The sequence below is a fragment of the Dunckerocampus dactyliophorus genome, chromosome 7, assembly GCF_027744805.1.
Source record: "Dunckerocampus dactyliophorus isolate RoL2022-P2 chromosome 7, RoL_Ddac_1.1, whole genome shotgun sequence".
Classification (NCBI taxonomy): Eukaryota; Metazoa; Chordata; class Actinopteri; order Syngnathiformes; family Syngnathidae; genus Dunckerocampus; species Dunckerocampus dactyliophorus.
Genome location: NC_072825.1, coordinates 20331019 through 20353633, shown reverse-complemented (window position 1 = coordinate 20353633; position 22615 = coordinate 20331019). Strand labels below are relative to the sequence as shown.

The following is a 22615-nucleotide window of genomic DNA, read 5'->3' as shown; positions in this document are numbered from 1 at the left end:
TGGGCGGTGCAGACAGACGAGAGAGTTAAGAGAGAGACACTCAACTTCCCACGATGTGATTCTTCTTAAAGGGCTCGGCCTGTAATGCTGAACGCTGCAAAAAAAAAATAAAACAAAAAGAGGCACTAAAAAAATTCTGAGAATCCACGAAAGGTGAACCGCGATAGAGCGAGGGATCACCCAAAAACACAAAACTCTTATTCATAGTTTTACATGCTAAACTATTCAAAATGCATATAAATGACGAATGAAAGGGATAAAGGAACATTGACGTCAATTTTACCTTGATTGAAGACTTGATTGTTGACAAAGACTGCTATGAGGCAGCTACATCCACACATGCATTTGTGTATTGCCATGAATTATTTCTTGAATGCAGTTGTGTTTCTCACCTTCTTTATCAAAATGATGGTAATTGCAACTTTCTTGGCTCCATTGTGGGTTATTTTGCAGCTGCGATCAATAAGAAAATCAGAGACTTGGGGCGTAACTGTGCTAGTTGGCAGAGAACTACAGAGTCAACCGCTGATGATAGCATGGACGGGCAATGCCATTGAGGCACAATGTCTTCCAGTTCTAGTTTCCGTGGTAATAGCAAATTCTAACAGGCTGCTAACAGGGACATTTTGTGATTAAAAAACAGATTCAACAGTTTAGCTTTAGTCGTTTTCTGTAGGGTTGTAATTTTCCTCTCTTGTTGAGAAAAATTGTTGTACGTTACCAGGTACAGTAGTAGGCTATTTTTTGTTTTGTGTATAGATTTGGCGGTTTGGTAATGAGTGAGTGAAGTGTATTTTTGTAATTGTTGCCCCATATCTCCGCACAATAACCCAGATATGGTAACACCAATGTTCCCACAATTTTTTTCAAGTGTTTGAGCATACACACTAATGACCTGAGCACCAACCTCTGTGAGCGCCATCAGACGTGCACACTTGTAGTTACACACCTGTCCAAAACCCGAGAACTTGAGGTAGTCCAACTTCTATTCTGTGGTATTTTGCATATGAGTGGGTTCAAAAGGTCAGCAAGGCATATTTCACAATGTTGCTTTCTTTTTTGCGCACCTCAGACAAAACCAGCCATGGAACTATCTCATCCAATTAATGATGTGAATCTTGTAAGAAACACCTAGTTTATCATTTCATTTTCCATTTCTTTTCTCTTTTTTTTTTTTACCATTTATTTAGTTACTGTAATTATGTATACTTCTATTTCCTTATTTCCTTTCTGTTTTGCAGCAGTCTGTTCTGGAATAATTTCATTCTGGAAATGTACTTGAAAGGGATGCTGTATATTTTTATTTTTGTCTTAATAAAAAATGAAAAATTAAAAAAAAAAAACAACAACCACCTACTGGTCCCTTCGGCATTACTCGGCAAACTCGCCATAACACTTCCTGTATTTGGTAAATCTGGCCATCCAAAATAAAGCGTACCAGTACCACTCATTTTGTCCACACTTTTAACTCTGAAAGTTAGCTCAGAGCATTCATTTCTCATTCAAAAAAGAAACCATCTCACCCATATTCAAGTCTTATTGTTCTGTTCCCACATACTGCGACAGCCAGTCAACCTTGAAAGACCTTTTTTTTTTTTTTTTTTTTTTTTTTTTTTTTACTTTAGCCCGGTGAGTGGATGTGGCACTGGCCATGCATTTCACCATAACACGGGGTTAGCTAGCAACCTTTAGCGCCCTGAACGCGCCGTTAATTAATTGATTGGCCACGTAAATAAAAACGTACCAATAGGATCTCATCATCTTGTTGTCGCCTGTCACTCATGGAGTTGCATTGCAAAATGGTACAGAATGAATTGTTGTGTGTTTATTTTATTTACAGTTCAGGTTGGATTTTATTTTGTTGCCGCGCTCTGAGAACACAAGACCAGTGAGCGATTGTGCACTCGCGCAGCTTAGCGGGAACGTTGGGTAACACCAAAGAGCAGTAAAGATGTTGTTTTAATGTAGTTTATGATTTTTCTTTGCAGTGGTTCTCTGATACCCCTTTTTCTTTCCTCATCCACGTCAGCAATTTAACACTTGCAAGAAATGAAAACAGATTACTTTTATATTAATGTTTTATATTTTCGGGGACTGTTTTATTATTCACTTTGTTTTTGTGGAGATTTGTGTCAAAATGTAAGCGTACCATTAAAACATTTTGACTTAAAATGCTTTATTTAACATTTTAGTCTCCCGAGGAAGCTTGCACTTAGCTAGTTGATATCAGGATAGTGAACCGAATTAAAGCTGCTGGATGTCACAGCTGCCAAGAGGATGCCCACATTCGAAAGTACTGCTCGCCCTCTTCCTGCTTTGAGTATGTAAACTAAACTAAACTAAACGACGTAACAACGTAACCAGCACTAGTTATGTTTGTTGCAGCTATTTGTCTAAGTTTAGCTACTAACATTGAATGTACCGTGTAGCCATTACAACATCATGACTGCAAATTGTTGATCGCCTCTGTGAGACTGCTTTTGTGTGAATACCAACCAGCCAGTGGTTTTACAGTATTTGTTCAAACGTCAAATTTTGCCAATTTTTATGCAGTTTAACTTGTAATTGTGAAAAACAGAGACATTTTTTTGTTCAGTGCGTTCTTTTAACTGCTTTGAGTGCCTTGGAGGTGGAAAAGCGCTGAACAAGTGAAAGACCTTTTAGCATATTGGTAACATAGACTAGCTGGTGGTGGAGTTCTGATAAGTTTTTGGTTAAAAAAATGTATCCTTGAGCCAGTGACGTTCAGCAGCTTTAATGTTTTGAACGGTAGACATGGAAACTCATCGGTAGTAATCAACTTTATTTTGTATTTGTTAGGAAAAAGTCTGCTGACCACAAAACCTTTGCTGACTTCATTTCCCCCTAGCTGGTTTGATTACTAAGTGTCAATTTCTTGAATGTTGGGGGATCGGCGATGGGCGGATCCTTACATATGAAACTGATCTTATCCACCGATCTTATCTACCTCCGCAAAGGTCTGAAAGTCAGCCACTGTCCCTTTTGCTCTGCCAGATGGACAGCTAAAGCTAGCAGCGGCCTGCTACTATGAGGGGAAAAATATGGAGTTCATGACGTTGGATAACCAGCCATTCAATTACATTACCGGGCAAAAGTTTTAGAATACTCACATTTTTCCAGTTATTTATTGAAATTCAAGTCATTCAAGTCGAATGAATAGCTTGAAATAGTACAAAGGTAAGTGGTGAGGTGCCAGAGTTAAAGGTCTCTTATGCCTCTTTCAGGTGTTATTTTGCACAGACAGGGTGTAATCGTTAAAGTGGTGTTGTTTCTAGTCATAGACACTTAAATTATTTGGACTTTTGGTCTGAATCTGGCACTCCCAACTTTGTGCAATATATGATACTTGGCCACTTTTAAAATTGTGAGTGGTTTATACTGGCGGAACTGCTTGATCACGCAGATTGCTGCAAACACTTTGTTGAGGTCCATGATGCGGGCCAACTCAATGCTATATTCCAAACAGTAACGCGGACCGAATTACATTGCAGCGCGGGCCTGAGTTATGTATGGTGTATGCTGTCACTTGAGTATCAGCCAAAATTGGAATTGGCAGGACTTTTTAGTGATCGGTGATCAGCCAGAAAATTGTAATCTGCACACCCCGTGTGATTACATTAACAGGCTACATTTGTATTAAATTGCTCATAATACACTCAAGATAACCTGCATGGCATAAACAGGCATGGTGTCCTGAGAAAGTTCAAGTAAAACCCTTTTGAGTGAGCCTTAATAACATTTGTCTCTTTACTTTCCCATAATGTAATGAGATCATCCCCACTGCAAATTACCTGGCAGGATACATTGTAGAGATCCGATTCAGTCAGACCTGATTATTGGAACGCGCTGCTTTATTGAGGTCAATTGACTTCTTCATGTGACTGCCAACGTGCAGCGCGTGGGGGAGCAAATAGCTTACCTGAGTCAACAATGGATTTGATTCACTATCAAGTAACCTGTCTGTTATGACAGAGAGGCCCTCAGATGCAACATAATGATTGTGTGTGTGTGTGTGTGTGTGTCCTTCCAGTAAAGCTAGTGACGCTGCAGCTCAGAAACATCAGCCATACAAAGCCAGGCAAGGTGTAACAGGAAATCAATGCCACCTACAGTACATCAATGCACTGTCTCATGTTAACACCAGAGGCCCTCTCACTCTCTTTGTTCCTGCTTCATTCCTGCACTTTGCCTCTTTGAACGTATTGTCTATTTTAAGAAAAGCGTTGCTTAAAAATGATCAGGCCTCACTGGAAGGGTGATGCTGCTTGTCTGAGGAGGTGTGCCGGGAGGGAGGAGAGGTAGAGGATCGAGAGGGGGAGTCAGGTTTCTTCCCACCACGTCTTGATGATGTGACGACAGCTGCAGGAATGCACCGTTAATTCCCCTAACTGGGGAGCTCGGTTACTGTCAGACTGGGTGGTCAAGCGAGATAAAAATGTCTGATTATTGTGTCACTCATGTTTATGCACAGCAGGATTGTGGCAGTGTGTGTAACTGTACGCTACAACCAGACGGCGGCTTTGTCCACTGAGTCAGTGGCGCATTTCTGCCTGTCTTGTAACACAAAAGTGGGCCACTTGGTTGGCAGTAGAGTGGGTCATATTAAAATTAAAGCCACGGATGTCCGCTGTTATTTCATGTGTGACTATTTTTACTAGAAATGCTCCGATCAGGGTTTTATGCTGCCGATTTTGATACCAATCACATGGATTAACTGTATATTTTTTCATTTGTTTATGATGAGTGGTATTAGTCTAGCTTGGCGTTAGACAATTCCGAGGGCCCATGGCAAATAAATGTTGGGCGCATTGTCTTTTTTTTTTTTTTTTTACCTTTATTTGTGTGAAACGATTTTTGTACTATTTGACACAAACCTGAATTTAATTTGATGCATGTTTTGGAGCAATACAAATACATGGGGAAAAACGGTTCAATACTTATTTTTTTTACCAGAATAAAATAATACAAATAAATATCTTTATTAAATAGAAATCTGACCTGCTTAACTTAAAACAGAATAAATTCAGTGTCCAGGTTGCAGGGGTCCCCAACTTTCATCACGATTACAGCTTTCAACTATTGGTGTTTTATTTAACATTTAAATTTACTTTATTTACCAAGCACTTTACCATCCACTCATACAGTGTGGCCATCGTCTTTATGCTGTTTTGCGCTCATTTTGTTATTATATAAAGGCATAAAGTCTGAATTAAACAGTTATAATAAAAAACTAATAATAATCATAAGCGTGGACATACTATGTGTTTATGTTCATTAAACAACCACACACAAATAGTGTTTTGAGGACAAGACATGATTAGTATAATAACAACAAGAGAGTAAAGTTGTTCAGTGGTACTTGGAAAAATTTGTACGTACCCCATGAACGTGATATCCACTTGTCTCTTCTCTGTGGGACAAAAACAAGCTCAGACCTAGCCGCTTGCTCGCTAATTTGTTTTAAAAACAAAACGTCATTGTGGTAAAAAGTCACATTTGGAGTCCGAAGACCACAAGCTAGGCCGATAACACTAGCTAGCTGCTAGCTAGTTGGCAGCTAGCTGCCGCCAATGAAAAGTACAGCCAGTGACAGACGGTCAAAGCGCATAAACAACACATAAAGATGCAAGATTAGTTGAACTGTAACAGGTTTTGGTCAGGGAGTGATCAAACACTCAGTATCAATTGGCGTACCCTGTGTCAAGCTCAATACGAGACGCGTCATTTTGTTGGCAACCCTACGTGACACAGCAGACATGTAGGATTTGCCGCCGCACGGCCATCAGTTTTTGTGAACGGCTTTGAAAGGCGTTTATTGGCATATGCCGATCATGTGTTTTTTTACGGAAATTGGTCGATATTGATCGGTGGCCTATCAATCAGAGCATCCCTAATTTTTACTCATTTAAAAAAAAAAAAGCAGTATGCAAGGATTGATAATGATCCTCATTTTAATCCTACTCCACCTTGTTATTACAGCACCACATGTTTGGTATTCTGTTGTTGACAACTGTTACTGCAAAGATTAGTGGCTTGTTATTACATGTTCATTCTCATCAAACCTTAAGTGGATTTCTAGTTAATCTGAGGGGGACTTTTCACAGTGGAACCTTGGTCATCGAACAATGCTAGATTTTTGCCCAAAATTTTAAGATTGAACCTCTGTCATCGTGCAACAAATCAACATGTTGCACAAGACCTCTGTTCAGCAAGCATCAAAGGACTAACTGATATTTTTGCTTTTTCTTTGGCTTTTTTTGATGACACTCATGTTGAGAAGAAGAACCAATGTCAACAAAAGATTGTAAGAAAAGAAAGTGAGACAAGGTGGAAGACATCTAAAGCTTCAATCAAGTGCTAGAACAAAGAGAACAAGTGTAAATTTGGAATTAAAGTGAATTTGATTCTGAATGGGTTTTGTTCAGCTGGAAATGATGCAAGAAAGTGGCAAAGCTCTGTTAAACCTTGCGTTAAGAGTAGGGGTGTCACAATACAGTCAGCTCACGAGACGAGACAATAGACGATATTAGTTTCACGAGAATGAGACGAAGCGATATTTTTACAGTACTTTTAAGAAAACCACAATGACAAACTGTAGGACTGGACAAACAGACTTTTTTTTATTTAACTGGGTAAGAAACCAATGCAAAATAATGAGCTGCTGCTACTAATCATTTATGTTGATGTTTAGTTATGTAAAGACGCTTACTAAATAGATTGCAGATTGCAGTGGATCAGCTTCATGTTTAGGCTAAAAGAACTACAGTTCCCATGATGCTTAGCGTGCCGTCTCAGGAAGTAGGTCCAAATTAGACTCTACTATCACATGTTTTGATAGTTGTATGTAGCGATTGCATTTTGATCTGACAAGTCTTAAGTAACTTCGATGAGATGAAGGACTACTACAGCTTCTGCTTGGACATTAACATGGCGGCAGCAGTTGAACTCGAACAAAAAACAATCACATGTCGCGAGTGAATGACACTGGGAACTCCGAGTGCAGGTAGGATTGCAAGGTTTACGTAAAGCACTTTATGTGCGGTCCCAATCCTGCCTACACTGAAGAAAGAAATATTGTTCAGTTTTCATGATACGAGATCTTGTGACACCCCTAGTTAAGAGATAATAAGTGAAAAAAGAAATGTTGTTTTTTTTACATTTGTCTATTGGCCAAATTAGTCATACTTTATGTGCATATCAAATATTTTCAATTTGCAGTCAGTTAGAATGCACTGGATCAGGGGGTTTCAAGGTGTGGCATAATGAGCCTCCCTTCAGTGAATATACTTAAAAAATAAATAAATAAAAAAACAGAATTTGTAGCATTTTCTGCTCTTTTTACTCACCGTAGGTACTAAAAATCAGTTCATCTTGCCTTTAAACATAAATGGAGTTAGCTTAGCAAGTTGAACAAAGATGTTGTTCCTTACTTTCTCACGCCTCTCACTTTGAAAACTGCTGCGCTAGATTATGGTAGAATTTGTTGTTGTCAGGCATGTGAATATATACATAAATAAACTTTGAATAGCATTTTTTCAGTAATATCTTGAATGTTTTTCAGTCTTTCGCCATTTTTTGGTGTTTTAGTTCAGATAAATATATCCATTGAATGATGTAAAAATTGAAAAGACACTATATGTGTATGACTTATTCTTGTAATGGTTGCGATATAGTCTTTGGACTTCGTATGCAGAGCTAAAGACACATAGGTATGAATGTGAGTGTGAATGGTCGTTTGTCTGTATGTGCCCTGTGATTGGCTGGCGACCAGTCCAGGGTGTACCCCACCTGTCGCCCGAAGTCAGCTGGGATAGGCTCCAGCAAGCCCCTGCGACCCTAATGAGGAGAAGCAGCATAGAAAATGGATGGATGGATGTATGGATTTTACACAACTCACGAAGAGGGGTAAAGTAAAAAAAAAACAAAAAAACAACAACAATACAAAAATGCAAATAGAAGGCAATAGCAAAAGGCTATGCATGAAAACCTAACAAAAAGCGACGGTGCAGGGACATAACCAAAGGGCACTGTGAAGAAAGCTAGGGCTAACTCAGAATACGCAGCAGGGAAAAACCGGGCTGCTGGACAGGAAGATGCAAAAATAAGATTTGATATAGTCAATCGCATACCGTTGTCGTTGGAAGGGCAAGAAGAATGACCGAAGGAAGAAAGTAAAACTGGCCGTGGCGTAGGGGAGAACTAGAGGCGAACATGATGGGAAGCAGCTCTTACAGTCCTGAAGCATGGAGAGGGAAGGCATTGGAATGCCAACACTTGTTGTGAAACAATCCAGCCGTGTATTTGGAGAGCGGCTGCCGGTGCGCCATGAAACAAGTAAACATCAGGAAATAGAAATGTGTAAAGCACCAATTTGGGGTTTAGCTGTATGCAGCATATGTAATTGTCCATTTAGGTGTCTACATAGTAAAAACAAATATTTGCTCAACTGTGACGCACTCTGCTTAAAATGATCTCCAACTGGAGTCAGTTAAAATTGACTGCAAAATATAATAACCTGTGAAATTGTTTACAGTTACATTGTGGAGACACTTGTTGTGGATTTTCCTTTGGCACAAGTTTGTCTTGATTCAATATTTCCCAACTCCATAGCAACACAACACAAACACACATTCATTACTTTACTAGGTTTGAGATCAACTTGATTGATTGCGGTGTGTCAGTAAGCTACAGTCTCCAAGATATTGTACACGTGCACATACCTCATAGCTTATTAGACGCTCAGATAGCTGCAAGACTGCAGTATGTTGGTACTTCAGACATGAAAAGACCAGTATAGAACCCCCATTTTGTCATTCTCAACTCTCTCACACCTCCACACATAAACAAGGGTGTTTTGGCACACAGTGTTGGTATATGTGCATTGAGGTTAAAGGGTGGCTGAGTCCGCAGTGTCCTGTGAATGTCTGGTACAGCATAGCGTTGAGCAGAATGGCCAGCGGGGGCACACCGAGGTGACATGAGAGTAAACTGTAAGTTGGCATGTAGGCTGAATGGAGTTGTTTGTCACGGAGGGTAAGCCATTACTTGGACGGGTTTGGCTTTGAGTAAATCAGAAGGGAGGGGTATTCTCGGGTAGTGTTGATTTATTCTGCGGCCTGGTTCGAGTGTTTGACCATAGTGTGGTCCAGCTTTCACCTGTTGACTCCAGTTAACATGGTGGCAGGTTAACGCAGATGCGGTGATAAGGCATGGTGCCGGGTCATGCAGAGTGCTGCTGCAGGGCTCGTGCTTGTCCTGTACACCTTAACAGGGCTGCATAAAAGATGAAAAAGTCATTTACTTCAAGTAATCAGTCGTTTTCATTGCTGAAGTACATTCAGCAAAAATATGAACGTAACACTTTTGTTTTTGCTCCAGTTTTTCATGAGCTGAACTCAAAGATGTAAAACTTTTTCCATGTACACAAAAGGCCTACCTCTCTCAAATACCGTTCACAAACCTGTCAAATCTGTGTCAGCGAGCATTCATAATTTATAATTCATCCACCTCACAAGTGTGGCATAGCAACCTGCTGATTAGACAGCATGATTATTGCACTAATGTGCCTTAGGCTGTCCACAATAAAAGGCCACTCTAAAATGTGCAGTTTAACTGTATCGGGTGAAGGCTAGGTTGGGTCTGAAAACCATTCAGTCTCTGGTGTGACCACCATTTGCCTCAAATACCGTATACGCCGATCTAGCGCACCCCAAACATGCTCACTGGGTGACGTGTCCAGTGAGTATGCTGGCCATGCAAGAACCGGGATGTTTTCCTGTGTTGTGGATTGAGTCGCCCAATGTTTTTTGTTTTTTTTTCTGCTGTAGGCATACAGTATACATCACTGATTGCTATATTTCTATGAGCCTCCCATTGACAGGGTGTATCCGATCTGCCAGTTAACACTACATTTTATCCACATTTGGAAGAGGCTTGATTGTGAGCTCAAAACTCAGAATGGACCCCAAAAAATTAGTTCCATGCCTACCTAATAGGTATAAGAGACTGTGTTATATGTGTTATATATGTGTTATATAAATGCAAATCAGCAAAGAGTATAGCTGAGAGAGTGAATTTAAAAGAGCCGACAGTCGGCCGCAGTTATCTGTGTGGGAGAATTTGCTCTGCAACCTTCACATTCACATCCATCTGTGAGACTTGTGGGTGCAGGCAGGACAGTTTATGACAATACTGCAGGCATCTCTTTTCAACTTTTTATCCTCATTGCAAATGCGTCATGCTTGGTTTGGACGACATGGTTCTTCCTTGCAATATGTGGCATTCACATGTCTGTTTTTGCTTTGGGGCACCGGTAAATGAAAATACATTGCGTGTAAGGTGAAATTAACAGCTACCGTAAATGTGTCTGAAATAGTAAAATGGAGAGAGAAGAGGAGAGGAGGATAAACAAAAGAAGATGGCAAGTGAAACACAGGGTGGTCACTCTCTTAGTGTTTTGCAAGATCAGATATCACATCTGCTGAGGACACAAATCGATCTGCATTAACAAAAGAGGACCGGGCTCGGCTCCATTAGCTGGCAGCTTGGTTGCATGTGTAAGACCTCTTCTCTGACACCCCACCAAGCATTCCAGCTCAGTTCAGTCTGGTACGACAATCTTTGAGCTTCCATATTCAAAATACACTTTGTCACCTTTTCTTGGGCTTCCCACCACAGTTGTATAGTCTGTGCCCTGTGTAGCAAAAACAATTAGGCTAGATTTAAACTGCAGTGCATAATTTGGATTTTTGTCTATTCAAATGTATTTTCAAGTCACCCATACTGTATCAGAGACCACCGCGTTTACAATTACCGAAAACCTAAAAACACATCGATGGAAATATCTACACAGGCGTCAACATGAAACCTAACATCATTTTGTAGGCCTGGACTGACTTTGATTCCGATTTAAGGTTATGCGATTCCATAGATTTTTAGGAGGCAACCTGACCTACAGTGTAGCCAAACTGGGGCCACCAAAAATCAGAATTGTGTCACTTTAACATTAATAAGACTGTTCAAGCAGCATCCACTTTTTTATTGGTTGTAACTTCTTCTAACTGGATGTCAGAGATGCTTCTAACTGTGTAATAGGCCCAAATATTAAAACCGTGCACAAGGATGCAGGGTGGCTGGAGGTTAATGTGTTTTATTCCAAGGCACTATATATTTTTAAAAGTCCTCTGAAACGTGAAAACAGATTTTAACTGAATTAAACTCTAATATTATCAGCTATTATTAGATATTTTATCCAATATCCTGTACTGTACATGCTTCAGCCATTCATGGCAGAGGGCATGGGTTCAATACCCAACCAGGGTTGCTTCAGGAAGGGCACTTGATGTAAACACTAAACCATTTCACTTGCTGTGGCGACCCCTGGCAAGGAAAAGCCAAAAGTGAAAAAAGAATCGTACTGTCAAGAATTTCATGATGGACGTTTGTTGCAGTTTATTAAATGCCAGTGGGTTCCAACAGTACTGTTCATTATCTTCAGGGAAATTTTTGTGTGACCACGCTTCGGCTCGAGGTAATTGGATTCATCCTTTTGACTCCACAAATCTCCTCTAATTGATAACAGTGTCTTCAATAAGTGTCTTCCTCAAAACCACGCAACTGGGCTGACGATAAACAAAACTTTACTCTAGGGCTGCAACTAATGCTTATTTTCTTAGTTGATTAATCAGAAGTTTGTTGTTTTGATTGATCGAGTTATCTGTTAGGCCCTAAATGGACCAAATCAATATGAACCAAAGACAAACAGCTAGTGGTTTGGTCCACAACATGTCAGAAAAGAGGCAAAAATGTTGACCACTGTTTTCCAAAGTCAAAGCTGATGTGTGTGTGTGAATATCTTGTTTTGCCTATAACACGAAGATAATAGGTCTCCTTTCAAGGATGAGTAAGGAAACTGAAAAATATTCATATTTGAGCGGCTGAAATCAAGGATATTTACATTTTTTAATTAAAAAAATCATTACGGTAATCAAATACCAAAATGGTTGTCGATAATTAGGAAAAGTAATAAGTAAATGTAGCGTTTGACATCAGAAGGCCACTCAGGGTGTGATGTCCCCACCCTTTCCTGGCTCCCGCTGGGCTGTGCTCACACTGAGCATTCGTGTTTCGGCCTGTTTGCTTGTACCATCACTTTCACACCTATATATTAGTGCTATTTGTCTGACTTTGTAGATTGTTTCCAGTCTAATTTTGAGTCGTTTTGATTGTTTTCATTGTGGCCAAGGTGGCGCTGTCATTAATTACTTGCGAGAGGAGCAATCGCATTAATTAAATGACACATATTAATTACGCACGAAGACGTACTCTCGGGTGAGTAAGCGTGCCCTGGTTTTGAATTTGTAGTCTGTATATATTTCTTTAATGAGATGTGGTGGTTATCATTAAGGACTTGCGAGGAGATAGCGATCACATTACAACCATTCTATGATGTGGCTCTATCGCACGCATGCATGTGCATGCAATAGTGTCGTTCCCTGGCCCACTTTTTCCAATTTACCAAAAGTGTACAGAACTTGAATGCGTGTCAGTACGATGACACCGTAAGGTGCAAGACTTAAGCTGTAAAGTGGACCCAAACGCAGTATGCTCAATACTGTATGTAGATGTCTTCCTCCTCACTCTGTAATTTTCCAAATGCATGCAGTTGGAGTAGTCTTTTGTACACCAGGTGGGCTCCCTCTTTAAATAGATTGCCTTTCTGTCACAACACACCACACACGTATGGACAGAGCGCGTCAGTTTACTGGAATACCGCACATTTGAAATAATCTGCCCTCAGAGCAGAGGCACCCCCCTATGAGCGCTCCCTTATTTGCACATTTTACTACATGTGTTTGCAATTTATGGCACAAATGTCCCAAATATATCATCTGTGTGACTGCCTGTAAATGCAGTAACCTCTCATTTGGTCAAAATACACCTCATGGTCGCACCGAAACAACATTAAATGTTTCCTCGTAAGCGTAATGTTGGTGTGGTTGCATAATAAGGTGTGTGACTGTGCTGCACATGTTTGCAGTCTTCAGCTGGGATTGTTTTGATGGTGTTCTGCTGTTTTGTGTCGCCTTCCAAAGTGCTCTGCTTTGCTAAATGTTGCATCTGATATGGAGAACTGTTCCTGTTCCCAGCACCCAGCTCCGCTTTCCCGTCAGAAGCCATCAGTCTAACAGACAAAGGGACAAAGCGACGACAGATGGGTGAAGGTTCCTCACTGGGAAGTAGAGTATTGAAGGTGTGGTGCTGCAAAAGGGTGACAATGAGCACATTCACGTAGATACAATACGATGCCTCGTCCAGCGCATCAGGCAGAGGCACAGCGAAGCTTGCAGCAGTCAGCCAGGGTCGGAACAACGTTCCTATTGATAAAATGAGCGGCGAAACAAAAAAATAGGGATTTTTGAAAGAGAATACATATGTTGATGAAGCAAGTGTCATAAAGGAGTAAGGCAAAAACACTGGCAGCTCCTCCTCGTGACTCATCCCACCCGTCATCCCACCAGGCGACCATGGGTTGCTGCCCTATGCCTCCTGCCTCCTTTCTTTCTGATTAGCCCGTTCTATGTGGCGGCTCGTCGTTGTGTGAGCGTGTTTATTTTAGAGCGCGTGAGTCACACTTCCTGTACTCTGCCAGTGAGGCAACGCTCTATGGAACAGCGGGAGCTGCGTTCATTCTCAATTCTCTCTTTCTCTGCTAGAGTCTCTCCCTCTCCTTGATAGGCCCGGCCTCGCTGCTGCGTAATGCGGGGGCTCGCTTGAATGGATGACACTCTGGAATTCATTTACAGATGCAGAACTCTGGCAGGAACGGGAAGCTATACGTAAATGACACATGTAGGCAGAAGGTTCATCACTCGTGAAGGAGACCCACCTCTACAGTAAGAACATGCAGCGAGGAGGTGAAAATTGCAGAGATGCCCTCTAATCATGCAAGGAAAAACGTAATGTAAGATCTGTTTAGGCTTTTTTTCACTGTGATACAGTTCATTTCGGAACAAAACTAAATAAAACTACGATAAAGTAAAGCTACTAACCATTTTTACAAAGCTTTACAAATACGTTATATGAAGGTGTTAAAAATGCGAGCCTATCTCCTACTGTAGTGGTGCTTTAAAATAATTAACAGGGTATCAACGGAGTCTTAAGTCTAAAATGCAATAATTGGAATTTAAAATGTCTAAAATGTTCTTATAATCTTATAAAATGTCTTAAATGTGATTTAGAAAGGTCTTAAATGTATTAACATTACTTTAATTTAAAGCAAATGCATAAACTTCTGTCTTGCTTTTTAATGTTTGGATTTTTGAACATAACTCCAAAATGAAAGTAAACTACCTGCGCAGCCTGGTCTTCTGGAGCACAACCAGCTAGCTTGCTGCGTGTGCATAGTGGAACATAGGTTTTCTCCGCTGCTATGCTAACGAAAGCTCACTGCAAGACCAAATTACTTGTCTAAGATGAGTAAGTGCAAGTTCAACGATTCGTGGCTTCAGAAGGAAACATTTAATGCATGTTTGAAGCCGGTGGATGGAAACCTAAATACACAGATGTGAAATGGGTCCTACATTGTATTCATTATGGCCTTAAACAGTCTTGAATTTGACATGTCGAAACCTGCAGAGACCTTAAAACCGATTAAGCAATTGACAATAAAAAATATACTTTTTAATATATATACACCAGGTCCCCAACTTACAAACATCCAACTTGCGAACATTCGGAGATACAAACGCAAGCTGACTGGTCTATATTTTCATGTATTTTGCCTTGTAGTAACTCAATATTTATACTGGTACATGCTTGACCAGTAGAGGGCACTGTGACACTGCTAATGGGACCAACAGAGGAAGCGTTAGACGCTGGGGAGATAAAGCTAAATGGAAAGCTAAATTGTAGCTCTATGATACAATCCGGACAGAGCGTGTGATGAAAGTTTATGAAGAGTTAATAGGCCTGCTTAATTCTACACCACTCACAGAACACTACCTCTTTTAGAAGAGTCTAACGACGACGACCATTTGTCCTTTTTTCAATAACTCCTCCTCCACCACTACCACCAACGACGTATGCTCGACCACTCCTCTTCAAAGGTAAATAACATTAATTAATTATCCTCGTTTAATATTACTACTGCATCCAAACTCATATTTACATACATACGCATATACTGTATATGTATACACATACATGTAGTACCTATATCATTGGTAATATTACCTTTTGTTGGACTTACGAACAAATCGACTTGCGAACGGTCGTCTGGAAGCAATTGTGTTCGTTAGTTGGGGACCTAGTGTATACTAAAATGCATACTTGGCTGTCAAGCTCATTTTCATGCTAATCATTATCCATTACCTAATTACATTACTTGCTTATTTACATTTTCTAAAATTTAAGTCTCAATCCTGCCAAACAGTATTATCCGTTCAGTACAGTATGTACCATAATTTTCGGACTACAGAGGGCACCGGTATGTAACCCACACCCACCAAATTTAAAGAGAAACAAAGATTTTTACATAGCGCACCTGTCCAAAAGCTGCAGGTGTCCATATTGTGACATGGGGTATTTGGTACACAGAAAGACTTTTTAAAAAACTTTTGATTAAATAAATGCTTTTTTCCAAACAGTGCCCAATAACATGGCTAACATGGCTAGTTAAACATTGCCAAACGGTGAGTGTAATATGGCTAGTTAAAGAGTAGCCTACCTCCTACTGCCTACCTCCTCTTCCTCCTGGGAACGAAAACCACTCAAGCCGTCTTTGACAAGCATCACAATTGAACAGCCTCATAATTCCTTCGTCACACACTTTCTCAGTCTCTCTCTCTCTTTGGTTGTCGCTCTTCGTTGTCTCCAGGCAAATTAGCCATATAGCTCGAGCTCTTCATTCAGTCCAGCCTTTCGAAACCCGTTGATAGTGGACGATTGGTGGTGCGAGTAGTCCAAACAGAAGCTGTAGTAATTCTGCACTTGATCAAACTTACTTGAGATGTAGCAGAGATCGCTGAATAAGACTTCAAAACGTGATATTAGCTCATGCAAACTCAGGTAAAACCGTATCATGGTGAACTGGGCTGTAGTACGCGGTGGAAAGTTAAATATAGTGGTACCTCCGTTTTTTTTTTATGAATTCGTTCCAAAGGGTCTGTCAAAAACCGTAAATCATAAAAAAAAAAAAAGTAATTTTTCCCATAAAAAATGATGTAAGTCCAATTACATTCATCCCTCGCCACTTTGTATTTCGAATTTTGGGCTTTACTCTCACGGTTTGTCTAAAATATATTAATAAATCACGCTGTTTTGTGGTTAAATTATTGCCAATTATCCATCCATCCATCCATCCATCCATTTTCTATACCGCTTCATCCTCATTAGGGTCGCAGGGGCATGCTGGAGCCTATCCCAGCTGACTTCGGGCGACAGGCGGGGTACACCCTGGATTGGTCGCCAGCCAATCACAGGGCACATATAGACAAACAACCATTCACACTCACATTCATACCTATGGACAATTTAGAGTCGCCAATTAACCTAACATGCATGTTTTTGGAATGTGGGAGGAAGCCGGAGTGCCCGGAGAAAACCCACACACACACGGGGAGAACATGCAAACTCTACACAGAAATGCCCAAGGGAGAATCGAACCCAGGTCTTCCCGATCTCCAGGCTGTTACTGTGTTGGCCAACATGCTAACCACTAGACCACCGTGCGGCCAATTATTGCCAATTAGTCAAATGAAATTCATTGTAAAGCAAATGTTATGTATGTTTTGCCTAAATCTAGCATTTTCGAGCATAAAATGGAAAAACAAACTAAAATACAAAAATAAGGCATTCAAAAGACACATTCAAAGATGTTGACGATATGTAATGCTCTACACTGGCCACAAGGTATCAGTTAATTTTTGGTGAGACATCCTTGACTTGTTTTTTATTGCAGGTTTAAATGATCTCACAACAGGCACAATAATCCCTAATAAAAACACTTTGGGGCCAACTGCTGTTGGGGCCGTTACCCACGCAAAGCGGAAACTCACCTCTCAACCCCCGACGTCACCTCACTCAGCTCCCCTGAGAGGAACACATTTATTGTAACACACACGAGCACGAGTCTTATGTCTTAAATGGCATGTTTACTCTTATTATGTCTACTATATTGGGTAATGTAAGTGTAAAGGTGACTATAGGGGTGTTATTTTATATAGAGAGGGCTCTAATAATGTTAAAAACTATATTTAGAAGGTCGTAAACAGGTTTTATAACAGGTTTATACCTAATTCACTTATCATGGCCTGGTATGAAACCAGTTAACCGTGATAAAGGAGGGATTACTGTAATTAATTCCAGACACCCACAAATATGAACACAAAACACATTTATAGAGAATAATTATAGTTTTACATGCAGAAAACAATACAAAATAAATATAAACGAGGAAAGAAATGGATAAACATTTAACATCACGTTTAACTTTTTATTGAAAACTTGTTGGCAATCTTTCTTGAATTCAATAATGTTTCTCACCTTCTTTATCAAAGTGTTGGCACTTGCAACTTCATTGGCTTCACGGTGGGTTATATTTCAGTCGTACTCAGTAAGAAAGTCAGCGACTTACATAACAGTGTAAGTTCGCAAAGAACTACAGTCAACCGGATGATGTTGTATGATGACATCATAGAGGGGCGACAGAGCTGCAGTGTGTCACAGTGAGCCTCCTCTCAGAGAATAGAATAAGCTGGGCCTCCCCTACTCTCGCAAAAAAAATATTTTTTTTGTTTTTTGGAGTATATTTTGTGTTCACTGCTCACCCCAGACTGTCTACTCTCTCACTGTTTGTACTAATAGAGTCTATATTCTCTATATATAGCTTAGCTGCTTTGGAAAAATGTTTTTCTTCATTTTACTCAACCTGCTGCGCCTCCCCTGAAGTCTTCTGGCACCTCCCAGGGGGAGGCCTTGACTCACTCTTGGGAAATTTCCGACCTTTTTTTGTCAAATTAAAAACTGCAAAAAGTTTGGAAAACAGCTTGGCATCTCCTGTCAAACGTCAAAAACTTTTGCTCAAATTTTGCCTCTGTTTTTGTATACTGTCTCAGTTTTCGTACAGTTAAACGAGTCCCTTTGGCTTGTACTACTTGTATATCGCTCTAAGAAATAGAGTGCCCAAACAAAGCACTGTACGCATTCCGACTCATTATTTGTGCGTTTTTTGTTTTTTTTTGTTGTTTTTTTGTGCGACTGTGAAATAGAAAAGAAAGAAAGTGCCAGCAATTTGATAAAGAAGGTGAGAAACACTATGGATTTGTTCTCGCCAGGACGTATGGGAAGTTTACATCAACAGTAAATTCCATCCATTTGTCATTTAGAATTATATTCAGTTGTCTTCTGCATGTAAAACTATAATTATTCTCAATAAAATATACATTTTGTTCATATTTGTGTGTGTCTGGAATGGATACAATTATTTCTTATGGGAAAAATTTGCCTCGGTCTTTGTACGTTTCTGTTTTCATTTGACCTTTTGGAACTTGCTCAGTTGGAGCTGCCGAATGGTTGTGGAAAAAAGGCAGGCAGATCTTCATCTCTTGGCTGTGAGTGCTTTTAGTTTCACTTTGCTGGTATGCAAAAAATGACGATTAGGAGGATTTTTTAATGGTTGGACTTCAAGAATATAAATTGCCCTTAATTTTCTACCGCACCTTTCCCCCTCCTCTCCCGACATTTATATAGTACAGTGGAAACATTCATTTGGTGTCCCCCCTCCTCTCTCCATCACTGTGTTTTTACCTCACCCCCACCCGCTCTGCCTCTCTCGCAACACACCCACTCAAGCAGTCATATCCGCTCTCACTCTCCGGCTCTCCATGCTTGTCTCACAGAGCCTGTGAAGCGTCTCTGAGGGGGGAAGACCAGACTGCTCTGTCAGGTAATCTCAACTCTGTCTCTGAGAGACACCCTCCCTTTTCTCTCTGTCTCATTTAAATCTATCTTTGTCTTGCTCTTGTCTCACTTTTTTTCTTCTTCTTCTTCTTCTTCTTCTTCTTCACTACCTGTCAGATGAAGGTAAAAGAGTATTCTCAGCATTGCAATGGTTGGAAATTGTGTTCCAGTGTTTGTTTGTGTGGGTTAGCAACTTCACACAAAAAGTAACCAATATTGATAAAACTTTGCGGAGGGAGGGGTGGGGTGTAGAGTAAAGAATAATGTGTCATTTATTAGCAAGCAGCCAGATAAAGTTTCTTTTCTGACAGTGTGACACATGTAATGAAAGAAAGGTGGACTTTTCTTTTTTTTTTCCGTAATTTATTTGGCAGTTGGCATCACGTGCCAGTGTGCAACACCGCCACCTGCAGGACTGGAGGGGAAGAATTTATGGCCCGATTGGAGCATAAATCAACAGCTGGAAAGTTTAGAAAATGTCTCGGCCACTTTAGGATGATTCCTTGCTTAGTTTTAGTTATGTACAGGATTTTACATAGTTTGGTTTCAAGTTCTTATTTTATTTAGCGTCTCAATGTTCTATTGGAAAACTGCGGGATCAGTTTGACTCAAAATCTTGTCAAGAGTTGATTTGTTTCACGCTACTTGTGTGACTAATAAAGCATTTTCTGTAGCCCAGTCAGTCGTCTAATATTGATGGTGACTTTTACAGTCATATATAAAGTAGTTAATATATTTATTTTATGAAAATATCATTTTCTATTTGTCCAATCAAAAAAAATTAGTAAATATTAATTAAATAATTAAAACAATAAAAGTACTAATAGTAATGCTAATAGCACACAATTACATAATTATTAAAATAATACAGTATAAAATGTCAAATGTTTTATTTTATTGCTCCAAAATTATGCAAAACTGAAGTTTCACACTTGATAATGACAGCAGGACAGCATCTTATACACTTCCAGGGAAATAACTGAGGCTTGGCTTTACCTGGCTCTGATCCTTCTGTTGAATTTAGCGGCCTCTATTGAAAGTCAAGGAAAATCCTCGTCAAAAATCCTCTGGTCTCAGACTCGGAGATCCTTCCCAAGCATTCTGTGCAGAGCTTATAGAGACTGACCGAGGGCCTCTGGTATGTTGTTTCATCAGAGAGTGTCCGCCGAGGTCCACTGACTTAAGTGGCGTCCCAAAGCGAGTGAGACTCTCGTTCATGTTTGACATCTACTTCGCTTTAAGCCATGCTTTTCTTCCGTCACTTGCAAGGATGTGAGGCTTGACTTTGACTGACAGCTTTGGCAGATTATCAGTTCAGCCTCTGAGGTATTATTCGACGTTGCACTGGTCTTGGCAGTACTATACATACCTGTCTGACACTGACATCACCCGGCTGTCACGCAGTGGTGGGTGGATGTCAAAGGTCATGCCAGCCTTGTCAATCCATGCATAGGCCAAGCATTTCCACTCCTCACTTCCTGCTGCCAGTGTGTGTTTGTAGTCAGAGAGGATGCTGGGAGATAAATTTAGACCTACAGCTCCCTCTCCATCTGCCGTTGCTCAGAGTAGGTTTGTTTCCATGGGAACCAGCACCAGGCTACCACCAGTTAGAGAATCGGGAGAAAGAGGCATGTGCATGTGTTTGGGGAGGTGAAGGGGGTGACAGCAGCTTTTTAAAAAGCACTTAAAAGAGTTTATCTGTCCTCAGGGCACAATATAATTTATTGTTTAGCCCATATTGGTATCTGTGAATGCATGTGGGTATTGATGAGGAAATGAATGTGAGCAGGGGTTGAGGTAAGTGTTTGTTTTATTTGACGCGCAGCTCTAGAAGTAGAGTGTCTGGACTCGACAAAGGAGAGGTGATGTGGTGTACTGTGTGTGTGCGCTCGCGTGTGTAGTACAGCACATCTGCGTGCCAGGGCTCTCCTCAATACCTGCATCTGACATCTTTTGCACACTCATTCTCTCAGAGGGACCAGGTGTTCATCGCAGAAAAGACATCACACAACAAATCACTGCAGAATTTAAGCAATTGTTTTGTGAATTTTCAAGTAATCAAACGATCCAAGACCTTGATAGTTAGAAGTACTTAAAGTTCCTTCCTGGGTACAAACTGTAATAACATACCACATAAACATGATGAACTACAACCTGATATGGAATTTTCATTTAAATTTATATAATAATTGCTCTCAAAATGCACAATCCGTATCACAGCTGAAGGAAATTGGGTTTGACATTATAGCTGCCACAGTTTTATTGACAGCAGTAGGATTTGTAAAATTTGCCCGTGAATTTTTAAAATATATAATTGATATTTTATATATTAAACTTGTATTTTTATTTACATAAAAGTATTATTTATTGTATATATTTAAATATATTTCTAGAAATATTAGGGATGCACACTATATTTTTTTCAAGCAGACACCAATACCAATAACTTCCTGCTTCACAAGACCGATGCTGATGGCGATAACCTTTTTATCGCGATTATTTTTCTAATTGAGATTTAACTGTAGTTTGTGCACACCTGGAGGTAAGAATGACTCAGACAAAGTTGGATTAGACAAACTGTACCCGTGGATTTCTCCTAGCCAAATATCATATCACTGCTATTAACAAAACCTAAAAAAAAAAAATAGCGGAACTCCTAAGGACAAACTGTGGCTCGAGCCTTTTTTTGTGGCTGGCTTCCAGGCAGCTTCTTTGGTGGCTTTCAGGACGCTGTTGTGGCGATGCTGACATTTCGGGTGGTTAGTGGGGTTTCATGTGTTGAAGGCCTATATTTTTTTTCTCTGTGCAAAGTGTTTGTAGAGCGTTAGCTAACTAGCGCGTGACGTGTCTGAGGCAGTTGGGAGACCCCGCACGATCAACGCCATGTTTGTTTACAACACGTGTTTGTTTACAGCACGTCACATGTAGGAGAAAAGGAGCACTTCATTTGCTCACCCCCACCTACAGTACAATACTGGTCGCCTCATTGGAGCGTTATCGGAGCTATTTTTTAACGTTACTGGATTTAGCAGTATTTTATTATCGGTTCAATATTTATTGTGCACCTAACCCTAACAAATATGATCTATATCTTTTTAATTTGATTAGTGTGGTGATTCTCACCATTTTACTGTAACGATAAATTATTATATACTGTATAATGAATTAACAATATATAATACAATAATGAAATAGTGTGCATGCAAAAGTAAATAAAAATATGAAATTAGTACATAAAAAGGGTTTTCTGCACCCAATACACAAAGCCATGCCATTAAAAGAATAACATCTGCTTGAACACTTGTAAAGTATTTGTTGTTTCTTGTACACTGAAGAGCATCCATCTAACCTAATTTTTGGAAAAAAAAACAACATTTTACTGCACTCCAAATCTTTTTTTAAACTCCAATTTGTAATGCATTGTAAATCACGCAACTCATTTACAATGAAGAATTAAGAATTTAAACAACTTGTAACTATTTTGAATAACCTTCGTTTTGCCCATCCACTTGTTGCAAGGCAGAATTTGTGTAGCACGTGTTGTGCCCCCCAGGCCAATAAAAAATTGGCATATGGCAGCCACGTCTATTAGGCACCATTTAAAAAGGCACCATTGATAATGGATCATTGGTGG

At 40.0% G+C, this 22615-nt stretch overlaps 1 protein-coding gene across 6 annotated transcripts in view; it reads left to right on the top strand.

Moving 5' to 3' along the window:
- LOC129184715 (transcription factor HIVEP3) overlaps window positions 1–22615 on the top strand; it is a 71301-nt gene that overhangs the window by 27443 nt on the left and 21243 nt on the right. For 3 of the 6 annotated variants that reach the window (XM_054780930.1, XM_054780924.1, XM_054780926.1), the window contains one exon: window positions 18921–18967. The exons of 2 other annotated variants lie outside the window; for them this stretch is intronic. The gene's annotated coding sequence lies outside the window, so the exon portion shown is untranslated. Of the gene's footprint in view, window positions 1–13881; window positions 13985–18920; window positions 18968–22615 lie in introns of those variants that run through there. One more of the 6 variants, XM_054780927.1, reaches the window with a different exon arrangement.